The following is a 12,990-nucleotide window of genomic DNA, read 5'->3' on the forward strand; positions in this document are numbered from 1 at the left end:
AATGGAACTGCACAGCCTGGATCACGGTTGGACTTCTAACCCAAGCCCGTCATATGGTGGGAATGGTGTGATGGCTGTTGGCTTCTTTGACATTGAGACCAGGCATAACGAATGAGGTCCATCTGCCAATGCTTATTTGATGGGAAATAAACCTCTGCTTGTTTCCAATTCACGAAAGCAGAGCCAGAGCCTTACCCGGCTGCCCCACAGCTCTTCAGGGAATTCTTTAACTCTGCCTGCCAGTGGGCAAGCAGCAGCAATGTGGATGTATGTAAACTGGCACATCACCATTCCCACCCAGCAGCTGCAGCCACTGATTCTTCATGTGTGAAGGAGTGGAAAGCGTGAGCCTCAGCGTGACATCACTAATGCAGCCATCAGCTCACAAAGAGGAGTTACAAGAGAAACAGATGGCGGGTGCAGATAGCCTTTGCCTGAACAAAAAGGGAGCTCTGCAAATGGGAAAAACACATGCGAGGGTGCTGACAGGCAGACCCGTTGAGTGAAGAACATTCTATTCCTAGCGCTGGCACGCCTTCACAAGAAGCCTTGGCCCTCATGCTGAGAATTTAAAGCCCTCATGTCAGGGATGGACACTAACATGTTCTGTGCCTGATCCAAAAAAAAAGCTGCCTCTCTCGACAAAATTAATAGCCAGATAGCGATAGGGGCTGCATATTTGAATGCTGACTGGCTGAGGGAGAGAAACCCATTTTCCAGTGGCTTGATGCATTAGTCACCAACAAAATAAAACAGCCATTAATAGGAAAAGCAGCTGTTATACCATAGGTATCAGGGTCACTAGCCTGCCCCAGCTGCCCTGTCTAGACTCTCAGAAGTAACCTAATTATCACAGGGGTTACCAAGATAATCTCACTATTCAAAACGATATTTGCTTTGTTATAAACCTGTCCAAAATGTCAAGAGGAGCCTAGGGAGAAATATTTCATGTTCCGGAGGGGCAGGTGGGTCTATATTAACCTTTATTTCCACCCTCATACACCCGCACTAACGCTTGCTCCCCATATTTCTCTGGGATGGGACCATGTCTAGTGTGTGTGTATACACGGATGGCACAACATTCATTAATAGTCTTTAGCTGCTATGTCATAGCCTGGTCTACACCTAAAACATAGGTCTGCCTGTAGTGTAACAATAGCTTGTGTGATTTCAGTTATTCCTATGAGAACAGTACCTGTTATTACAATTCAGCTTGAGCCTGAACCACAAAGACCCACGTGCTCAAAAGTATTTAGGCACCTAATTCCTATTGATTGGGTGAGGTGCCTAAATACCTTTTGAGGATCTGGGCCGGAGTTTGAATCTGCATTCAGAGTCCTCCAAAGTTCTAGGGCAGTCAGATCTGATATTCTGGTTCAGGCCTATCTCTATTTGCCGTTCAAATCTAAGATACTTAATTTATATGACCCCTATCACCATAGTATCTAAGCAACTCACACTCTTTAATGTATTTATCCTCACAACATCCCTGTGAGGTAAGGAACTCTGATCCCCCTTTCACAGCTAGAGAACTAAGGCAGAGAGAGACTGGGGGCTTATCTACATAGGGACACTCCAGAGACTTAATCTGAGTTAACTGAAGGAGTGAATTTAAAGTTGATTAGTTAAACTGCATTGAATTTTGGAAATGAATTAAATTTTGGAAATGAATTAAAGTAAACCAAATTAAGGCCACTTTAATTGTGAATGAGTGTCTCTACATGGGGGTTTAATGCAGTTTAATCTGCTTTAAATTCACACCTTTAGTTAATTTGGATTAGCTAACTTTCCTGAGTGTCCATCTGGAGGCAAACTCTAAATCACTGCCCAAGGTCATACAGAGCCTACAGCAAAGCAGGGATTTGGCACTGGTTCTCCACCCAGGCTTCCGCCCTAACCATCCTTCCTCTCTGAGAATCACCATCTCACCCTGAGACACGTGAAAGGGCTTGATCCAAAGCCCCTTGAAGTAAATGAAGAGATTCTGATAAGAGTTGGATCAGGTACTAAGACACAGAGTCTCAAAGGTATTTAAGCACCTAACTCCTAATGATTGCCCAATGGCAGTTAGGCTCCTGAATACCTTTGAGGATCTGAACCTAAAGGACTTGCTTGCAGCCATCGAGGGAGACAATTGCAGAGCCAGGATAACAGTGTTATTGTACATGGGAAGACGCACATAACCCCAGCAGGAGAACAAAGGAAAAGGCAAAACAGTGTGGCAAATGTCATGGATTTGCGCTTGACTTTATGGAAAATTTATCTGTAAAGCATACTTTTGCCAAGTAGCTTGATTGCAAGTTCAACTTGCTATTTTTTTTCCCGTGGGATACACATTCAACCTCGATTTGGTTCCCTTTTTGTTTCTGCTGCTTTACTGGTTTTTCAGACAAGAAACATAAATAACTTGATACGTTTGATGTGAAGGAAAAAATGACTTAATAAAAAAAGAAAAGAAAAGAACATTTGCTGACTGGAGAATTACCAGAGCTTGTGATCACTATAAAGATTTGAAATATGTTATGGGAACAGGCTAGGCATGATTGAAAGAAAAAACACAGTGGATTCTATTCAAGGCATTTCTCATAATTTTCAGAGTGCAGACGGAGGCATTCTGGTAACTTTGCACCGAGCTGAAGTATGTTTTTGTTATATATAAATTACACACATACACCCTCTGCTCTGGCTGTGTATTATGACCTTCTTTCCATTAGTAAGATGAAGCAATTTGTTAACAGCCATGCTACATAAAGCATTAGTCATACTATAGGGATAGAGTGCAAGAGAGTGGGAGGTGGGAGCAGAGAGAGTAAAAACATAAGAATGGCCATACTGGCTCAGACCAATGGTCCATTTAATCCAATATCCTGTCTTCTGATAGTGGCCAATGCCAGGTACTTCAGAGGGAATGAATTGAAGAGGGTAATTGTCGAGTGATCCATCCCCTGTCATCTAGTCCCAAGTTCTGGCCAATATTAACCTTGCAATACTTCACATGTCTCTTCTCCATGCTGCAACAGGAGATCAATCAGCAGCTAGGGATGGGGCCCTGCTAGTAGAGATGTTCTTTATCAATACCATCTCCCCACAAAGTGCTGCAGACAAGCCATCAAAGCATTAATGTAGACTCAGGTTGCAATAATTCCTTTGAAGCCTTCTTTACACTGGGGAAAACCCCTTCAAAGGAGTCCTGGCAAGAGCAGTGGTTTGGGGCTGTGTCTCCATGCTGTTGGAGAACCGAGGAAAGCCTCAGGGATTCCCTGAGCTGGGATGGAAAGACAGCATCTTCTCATAGTGAGTCCTGGCCTTCTGCCTTTCTTGGTTGATCATGGGGTTTGCCTATTCCAAGGAGGAGCAAATTCCACTTAAGTGATTAAATGATTCATTGAGAATTCTGCCAGGGGACCCCTGCAGGGTGTTCCATTCTCCCCTGGCCAGGCTCCTTCCCACAGGAATTTTGAAAGTACTTTGAAAATTGAATACAGAAACACACACACATGTGTGCGCACACACACTCTACCAAAACTGAAATGCAGCAACCTCTGGGGTGGAAGCAGCCAGCCAGTGCACAGTACACCACACAAAAGGGTAAGGATGAGAGGTTTCAGCCAATGCCAATGGTGTGAAACTCTAGGGCTAGGTCTACACTACCCGCCTGAATCGGCGGGTAGAAATCGACCTCTTGGGGATCGATTTATCGCGTCCTGTCGGGACGCTACAATCGATCCCCGAATCGGCGCTCTTACTCCACCAGCGGAGGTGGTAGTAAGCGCCGTCGACAGAAAGCCGCAGAAGTCGATTTTGCCGCCGTCCTCACAGCGGGGTAAGTCGGCTGCGATACGTCGAATTCAGCTACGCTATTCACGTAGCTGAATTTGCGTATCTTAAATCGACTCCCCCCTGTAGTGTAGATGTACCCTGAGTGTATAAGAAGTGCTATGGGATTGCAGAGCAAATGGGTGTTAAAGGTTTCCTTCATAAGCTCGTCTCTTGAATTTGAGTAGGAGGAAAATGCAATCAGACATCTCAAGTAATAATTAGAGGCAGAGTACACTTAGAAAGGTGTGTGAGATAGTGATGCTGAAACCATACTGACTTCATGGCTGTCAACCACTTCCCTTGCATGCTCTCCACATTTTGATAGCAGGGACAAAACAAAGCCCTCTACTACTTAAGCCAAAGGACCATCTTAATTAGCATTATCATCACTAGAGGACAGCACAGTTACAAACACTCAAGCAAGTCTGACATTTCTCTCTCAAAGGACAATGAGGCCCATGTCCTCAAACACACATTACTGTGCTTGCCATTAACTTCTTCATGCTGGCACACCAGTGCATGTGACCCAGCTACAGGATAACAAAGCTTGAGCATACAGCCCATAGAATTGTGTGTCGACATGTTTACTCTCACTATAAATTACCGCGAGACTCGGTGCCTGATTCTGCTCTTCACCCCACTAGAAATCAGAATGAACGCTTCTAAACTCAATTCTGCTCTATCTAGGTCTGGTGTTTTCATTTGCATACCACACCTTAGTGGATAACATACCTCCTGGGCCTCCTCCCACCCATTCACAATTGCAGGAACCAACTCCCATCTTTCATCCTCTATGTAACAAGGGCAATTGCTTAAACTGCACTATTAGGAAAGGCATTGATGTATTCTTAGTGCACTTTCGTAGCTGAAAATAAGGGCAAGAGAAAACATTATGTGATCAGTCAACGCTGTGCAGGCCAACAAATAGCCAATGCTTGGACAACTGCTGGTCTAGGTTCTTGTACTGTGTGCCCATTACTGTAGTACTTCTGTGCCTCAATAGAATTATACCGAGAGGCCATTCGCCTCTCTATGCCTCAGGTTATCTGCAAAACGAAGAGATGGGTAGAGTAATATTTACCTAGCCTGCAGAGCGGCTTTGAGGCTGTATCAATTACTGTTAATAAACCACTCTGGAAGTTCTCAAAGGCAAAGGAATTTTTAAAAAGATTGAACCCCCTTGACACTGGACCTTCATTTGATGCCATATGTGTGAACTGCATTGTCTTGTCTACTTCTGATTAAGGGTAGGATCACTGGGAGTGGGGTGGGAACAAAAGGGAAGTCTGTTCCTGGGCCCCTGTTCAAGAGAGCCCCAAACCCATGGAATTACAGTGAGTGGCATTGAAACCTGGCATATGGGGTCACAGGGCCATTCAGGCTTGAGGGGTGTTCAACCCAAACCTGAACGGTGCTGGAACCTCATGCATGACTGGGTTGCATTGCCTGGAGCAGGAAGCCAGGCTCAGCACTGCAGAATAGGTGTCACCACTAAGGGGTGAATATAGGACAAGTTCGCTCTCCAGCTCCCACCTTCTGGAGCCTCAGTTTTACATTATGCCCCAGGCCCCCAAAAATCTCCATGCAGCCCTAATTAAGGGCCTAATCTTGCAAAACCTTGCTACCAAATCCACTGGGTAAGTCTGCATAGGAATTGTGGTGTTTGACTGCAGTATGTGTAAACATATCTACACTAGCTTTAATCTAGTTAGCTCAGGTACTCTCAGCCACACAGCACAGGTTAGGATGGGCCTAAATAGGGTCCTGGGTGGGCTTGTACTGCCCGCTGCCACTTATTGTACCCAAGATAGCTAGGTTAAAGGTAGGGTGGATATGTCTATACATACTGCCATCACACACCCAATTGCAGAGCAGACATCTCCACTGACTTCCATGGTATTACATTTAGTAATAAGCATGACATTTAATAATCAGTGTGTCCAGCATCAGACCTTTAGGATCTGATCTTTGGGATGGGTCTGTGTATTCCTGTGCATGTGTACTTTGCTCAGTAAATAATAAATACTGTTTGTTGTATTTATGAAGCAATGAAAGAACTCAGTGCTGGTCTGAAGTTTGCAAAGAAATGTTTGGGGTTTTCAGCAATGTTGGATTTTAAAAAGGAATGTCCCTTAGTTTTCTTCTAAGATCCTCAATTACATCACCTCAGAACTTTTGATTGCATCATTTTATAACTCTGATTGCTACAATGGTACAAGGCAGTTCCTAAAGGGCTGTGATCACTCCCCTCAACAACATTCCATTGGCGTCATGGAATTTTACAAAGAGTAACCAATGTCAAATGCTGCCTTATTCTTCCTCATGTTGTTTGCTTCACATCTGGATTTAATCTCTGGTTAAATAAATCAGTTTTTGCAGAGGTTAGTATACAAATTAAGGAGTTTCTGCTCTAATCTCTCTGTCCATATAGTAGCTATTTGCTAACAGAGGCAATGTTCACATAAGTTAAAAAAAATAGAAAGCAGAGTTAAATCCAAAGGCTAAAGAATTCCATGCAATAACTGACCTCCACCCGTTGTGAATTTTTTGATAAGGTACACAAAGCTCCTGTTGACATTCTTATTATTGACCACTCAGCATTTTTTTCTTTCTTACTGGGAGATTGAAGAGTCATTTTTAAGTGTTGTAAGCCTTTGGGGCTTAGTAGTTCAGGAGCTCACATGCAGGGATGACCCTACTGAATCTAGTATGTTTGTACCATCCTCGGGCCTGGTCTAGGTTAGAAAAAAAGGTGTATATCATAGGGTGGCTGGCCCCTTTAAAAGGAGTCAGGGCCCAGACTACCCATGACAAACCCATCTTGGTCATCTGACTTTCCTTAAAAGGGCCAGCCATCCTGTGACTGTTTTAAAAAAATGTTTAAAAATATGTTCACAGTATTAGCTAACACAACCTTAAGTCCTGTATACCTAGGGGCCAACACCTTTAAAAAAGATATTGTCTGGTTGTGGTCAGCCCTGGGAGGAGCTATGTGTAGACTACAACCAGCTGATTCAATTTTTAAAGGTGTTAAACCCCGTCTACGTTAAGCACTAAAGCCATTTTTACACCGTATGCAATCAAAATGCATTAGCTAATGTGTTTTTAAAAATCCACCCTTCTTCATTCTGTAGACAAGGCCTAAATGAGGCTATGATTACACTCCAGACTTCTGCCGGCATAGCTACATCAGTTTTGGATGTGAAGAAGTGCGATCCCTGACAGACGTGGTTGTGCCAGCAGAAGCCCCTAGGATAGACACAGCCATACTGGCAAAGCTGCACTTTTACTGATATTTCTTGTTTCGCTCATGGTGTGTGGTTTTACTATACTGGTAAAAGCAATTCTTTATTGGCATCAACACCAAGACCGCTTTGCCAATATAGTATGCAGGTATACCTGTACTGGTAAAGTGCTCCTAGTGTAGACAAAGCCTGAGACTAAATAACCCTGTCACACAAGAGTTTGTCCTGGAGAGCCCCAGATTCCCAAGTGGCCCCCTCAAGGATTGAACTCACAACCCTGGGTTTAGCAGGCCAATGCTCAAACCACTGAGCATTGGGGGGAGGGATAGCTCAGTGGTTTGAGCATTGGCCTGCTAAACCCAGTGTCCTGGAGAGAGATCCTTCCCTCTTGACTGGCATCTGAAACTCAGTTCTTTTTGTCATGCTCAGTTACTGTATCCCCCAGAGTGCAGAAACTACTTTAGAGAGGGATGAAAATAGTTAAGAGTTCACACTTATTGAACCTGAGGCTTACTACTCATTTTTCCCACAGCGTGAACCATTTGGTGTCCTAGAACCCAGTTATCTGGATTCTTAAAGAGTTTAAAAGAAACAAAAACAATGAGAAAAATAACTTCTGCTGAGATGCACCAAGCTGTTAATATTCTACGTGACAACAGACAAGGGTAACAGGTTCACGAGTAACACAGATATCTAATCTGTTTTCAGCTGCTTCTGTTAAAAAAAAAAAAAAAAAAAGCCCGTCTAGTACTATTCCATCATTTTCAATTGACTAATAATATTCTGTTGTTTGTAACGGCCTATAAGTAGCTTGAGAAAAATATCTACTTTTCTATTATTTTTTCCCTTTTCCATTTCTCCTCAAAGCAGTAATTTTCCCTCTTATATTACTGATTATGGAACAGAGCCACCACAAATTGGTTTAGTTTATTTCCTTGCATTCGTGCATCTCCATCAACTGAACAGGCCAGTAGCTAGAATAGGCTGGAAGGGCCAGTGGCAACATCCAGCGACTCAGAGGCAGAGAGACCACAAAGGGAACACGCATGATTATTCATTAAACATTTCCATTTTTGTTATGATTTACCTTGGTGGTGTGTTTTGCAGTGCTGCCAACTCTCATGATTTTATTGTGGGCATCACAATAGTTAGTATTTTTCTTAAAGCCCTAGCTCCTGGAACCAAGTGATTACATGAGAGTCGACATTGTTCATAGCCCCATGTTTTCTAAGCAAATCTTGTGATTTCTGAATGCTTCGGGTTACCAATATTGGTTCTGTTATGGCCTACTGGATTGCTCTATGATCAGCTAGCCATTCTCTAATGCATTGCTTAAGTGTACCTGATGTTATCTATTTACTGAATTCAGTGTAGTAGGTGGCCTACAGAGGATGATGGGGGCAATTCATTACTTCCTGCTCTTAGGTAGACCTAGCAGTGCTTTTAGTCTCATCCTGAGTCAAGAGAAAAGGCTAATCCTCAAGACCAACAGCAGTAGCACAGATCTAGAAGGGGTGTTTTTAGTTTTCCCCTTCCCTCTCTGCTGACTAAACATTAGAGCATTATAATATAGGGCATATAATACTTTGCACTTCTATGATGCCAAAAGCTCTTTATAATCACTGGCTAATTAAGTCTCAACACTCCTGTGTAGTAAGCAAGAGTGGTGGTTGACATAAAAATGCCAGCATTTCCCAACCAACATCAAAGAGTTGCCACACGCAAAAGAAAGAGGGGCCACTTGGCTGTTTTATAAAGCTCTGGCTGTTCAGATGCTATATCAAGATTAAGCCGTTAGTCATCATAGGCTTTGGGACACAGTTTTGACATGGTGAGCCAGTGGCAGAGCTATGCTTACAATTCTGGAATTCCTGGCTCCTAGGGCTGTGTTTACTCCACTAGGCCACAGCACCTGTACAGCAAATGGCATAGAGACAGAAAGAAGAGAATGGGAGGTGGAGTGGGGAAAAGTGAGAGGGGAAGAAATATAACGGGGGAAAATCAAGAAAATAAGCACACAATTCTATTGTATTTATCCATAGTCCTGAATTGCACATGCTGACAAGATACTCACTCACTTTACCCCCTGTAGTTTCAATGAGATATAGCAGGGGTAGGCAACCTATGGCACATGTGTCGAAGGTGGCACACGAGCTGATTTTCAGTGGCACTCACACTGCCCGGGTCCTGGCCACAGGTCCGGGGGGCTCTGCATTTTAATTTAATTTTAAATGAAGCTTCTTAAACATTTTTAAAACCTTATCTACTTTACATACAACAATAGTTTAGTTATATATTATAGACTTATAGAAAGAGACCTTCTAAAAACGTTAAAATGTATTACTGGCACGTGAAACCTTAAATCAGAGTGAATAAATGAAGACTCGGCACACCACTTCTGAAAGGTTGCCGACCCCTGAGATATTGTATTAGAATCATAGGGTTAGAAGGGACCACAAGGGTCGTCTAGTCTAACCCCGTGCCAAGATGCAGGATTTGTTGTGGCTAACCTATCCAGCCTCCTTTTGAAAACCTCCAATGAAGGAGCTTCCACAATCTCCCTTGGCAGTCTGTTCCACTATCCTACTGTCCTGACACTTAGGAAGTTTTTCCTGAGATTTAATCTAAATCTGCTATGCTGTAGTTTGAACCCATCGCCTCTTGTCCTTTCCTCTGTGGCAGGAGAAAACAACTTTTCTCCATCTTTTTTTATGGCAGCCTTTTAAGTATCTGAAGACCATATCATCCCCCCCCTTAATCTCCTCTTTTCCAAACTAAACATACCCAGTTCCTTCAGCCTTTGCTCATATGTCTCACATTCCATCCCTTTGATCATCTTTGTCATTCACCTCTGGATCCTTTCCAGTTTCTCCACATCCTTTCTATATGTTGGTGAGCATAATTGGACACAGTACTCCAGTTGAGGCCTAACCAGCCCCGAGTAGAGTGGTACTATCACCGCCTGTGATTTGCATTCTATGCCTCTTTTAATGCATCTTTAATTTGCATTTGCTTTTTTTGCAACAGCATCACATTGCTGACTTATAGAATCATAGGACTGGAAGGGACCCCAAGAGGTCTTCTAGTCCAGTCCCCTGCACTCAAGGCAGGACTAAGTATTATCTAGTCTTGTGGTTCTCAACCTATTTACCATTGTGGGTCACATAGGCATCTCTCTATGTGTTATGTGGGCCGCATCCACATAATATATATACTACCTCTATGGCCTTGAGGATGTCACATGGGCCACAGCTGTGTGCTGATTGGGCTGCAAACGACCTGCAGTTTGTGAATCACTGATCTAGACCAGCCCTGCGCCTGGGACAAGAGAATCCACGAGCATGAAACAGCCATGAATTCTAAGCTAGTAAGTTCTCCCTGTTGTGTTCCTCTACAAATCTTTCTACGCCTCCTGTTTGAAAAGATAAGCAGGCTGGAATCAGAGAGACAGAGGAGATGGACTGTTAACAATGCTGGCTAATTATGGTGAGGCAAATGTCAAAATTGTTAACTAAGGATTTCCTGGCACAAAAAGCAAAACATGCACTTTCAGTTTGAAGTGACTTCTCCTTTAGACTGAGAACAACAAAGAACAAACGCCTATAGTCTCAAGGAGAGAGAAAGAGAGAAAACATAGGCTCTCTCTTTCCTTTGTGAGGATTCTGACTCTTAAGTCTTATCACAGTGCTGTTCCCTAGCTGAAAAGCAGATGGGCTTCTCCATCTTTTACATGTACAAACCCATTCAGAACTATGGCTACATACACTAGACTGACCATTGTGTTACCACTCCACACCAGATCAGCTTAGGTACTTATTTGGGTCTTATTAGCACAGTATCAGAGCATTTCATGAACAGTAATGAATTTAGCCTCACAACCACCCTGTGAGTTTGGGAGCCATTATACCCATCATGTTACAGAAGGGAAGCTAAGGAAGACAGAGGTTCTGGAACTTGGACAAGGTCACACAGGAAGCCTGTGAAGGAAACCCAGTTCTCCCAAGTCCCCATACAGTACCTTAACCACATGACCATTCAGCTAATGTGCTAACTCTAAGTGGCTAGATCATAGGTGCAATCACACTAAGCATTGATAGGGAGAATCAGCACAGAGTTTTGTTCAACTTAAACAAGACAATCAAGAAAAATCTTTCCCATACCCAACAACTCCTCCCAAGAAGCTCTGCACTCCCTCCCCTCTCAGCTATAACCTTCCCTCCTCAATTGTAAGGCGCCCTTCCCTGACAGTCCCACCACCTCCCCATTTCCACCTCTAGGTTTTCCACCTAAACATCCTTCTTGTTGCCCCCTACATACTTCCCTCTCTGAAAAGCTCCCAGCCTTTCTGCTCGCAGATGCACATCCTCCCTACTCCCAGAAACTGAGTAAAGGGCACAAATCCTTTTGGTCCACTGAGTGGAGCTAATGAGTCTCACCTGGTCTGGATTCCAGCATAAACCAGTGACAAATCATCATCAGCATAGCTCCACCCTTCCCTCCACAGTACTAAAATCTGATACACTGTCACACCTTCCTACTCCCTACAGCCAACTTTCCTCCCTGCTGAAACCTCCAGATAACTTCAGGATGTCTTTGACAGCCCATAGAGTGAAACCTTGTGCTACTTAATGAATATTATTGAAAAGTTTCCACGTTTTCTGGGCACCATGGCAGAAAGGGCAATTTAGTTTAACTATAAGTAATTAAATGCTCAGTGTGGCTCTATTTTCAAATTATATTCCATAGTTCCAAAGATTCTTGGAGAGTACAGTATATTTTTGTTCGGCCTTTTTTGGGACATCATATCTCATTGTACTGTATTAGTGACAGCTGCTATTCCTGGCTTTAGTCCACTCTAATGATGTCGCCTATCTTGGAACCATATGTTTCATAGTTAGTTATTTAAAATGTTTCACTAGGCAAACCTGTTGAGCTGAATCATCTCTTCTGTAAAGGTGCCATGGGGGGGATATAGTAGAGTATCAACTTAGTTACATAGCATAAATAAAATCAAATATGCTAGTAGTATGTTGAGTGTGATAGAAAAAGAGCCTCACCTAAAAACAGTTACTAAATGATTTGGAATGAGCATTCACAGCCCAGCTCGAGCAATTGGAAACAAATGTCTTTAAATATTATATTGAATAGTAGACTGATTTTGTGTGTATCTATTAGAAGAGCAAGTGCTGTGCACACCTGTGCTGCTATTTACGGGTTTCAATAATAGTTTAACCTGGTGGCATCTCATTCATTACTACAGCACCATTGTTACAGGGGTATTTTGGAGAAAAATGATTAAAACCCTAACTTGTTTCCCAAGTGAAGATGAATAGTTATCTCACTCTAAGTCATCTGATGGGACCTGAAGGATGACATGTATATATCTACTTGGTATCTGAAAGGGGATTGTATGCATTTGACAACCAATATATATGTATTTATTTTTCACTAATTGTCGTATGCATCCCTTTTGAGATAATAAGTAGATATATACATGTAGATCAGGGGTGGGCAAACTACGGCCCGTGGGCCAGATCCCGCCTGTAAGGGCTTTGGATCCAGCCCACGGGATTGCCATCCCTGTGGCACAGAAGGGCTAAGGCAGTTACCAAGGAAACCCATCACAGTAGCATTTAACCTCAAAAAGTGGAACTACACAAAAATGAGAAAGCTAGTTAAATGGATATTAAAAGGAACACTCAAGGAAGACAGGGCCATTGCAGAGAAGCTAAGTGAATTCTTTGCTTCAGTCTTCACTGCACAGGATATGAGGAAGATTCCCACACTTGAGACATTATTTTTAGGTGACAAGTCTGAGGAATTGTCCCAGACTCAGATGTCATTAGAGGAGGTTTGGGAACAAATTGATAAATTAAACAGTGATATGTCACCCAGGACCGGATGGCATTCACCCAAGAGTTCAGAA

Source organism: Trachemys scripta, chromosome 3 (assembly GCF_013100865.1).
Source record: "Trachemys scripta elegans isolate TJP31775 chromosome 3, CAS_Tse_1.0, whole genome shotgun sequence".
Lineage (NCBI taxonomy): Eukaryota > Metazoa > Chordata > Testudines > Emydidae > Trachemys > Trachemys scripta.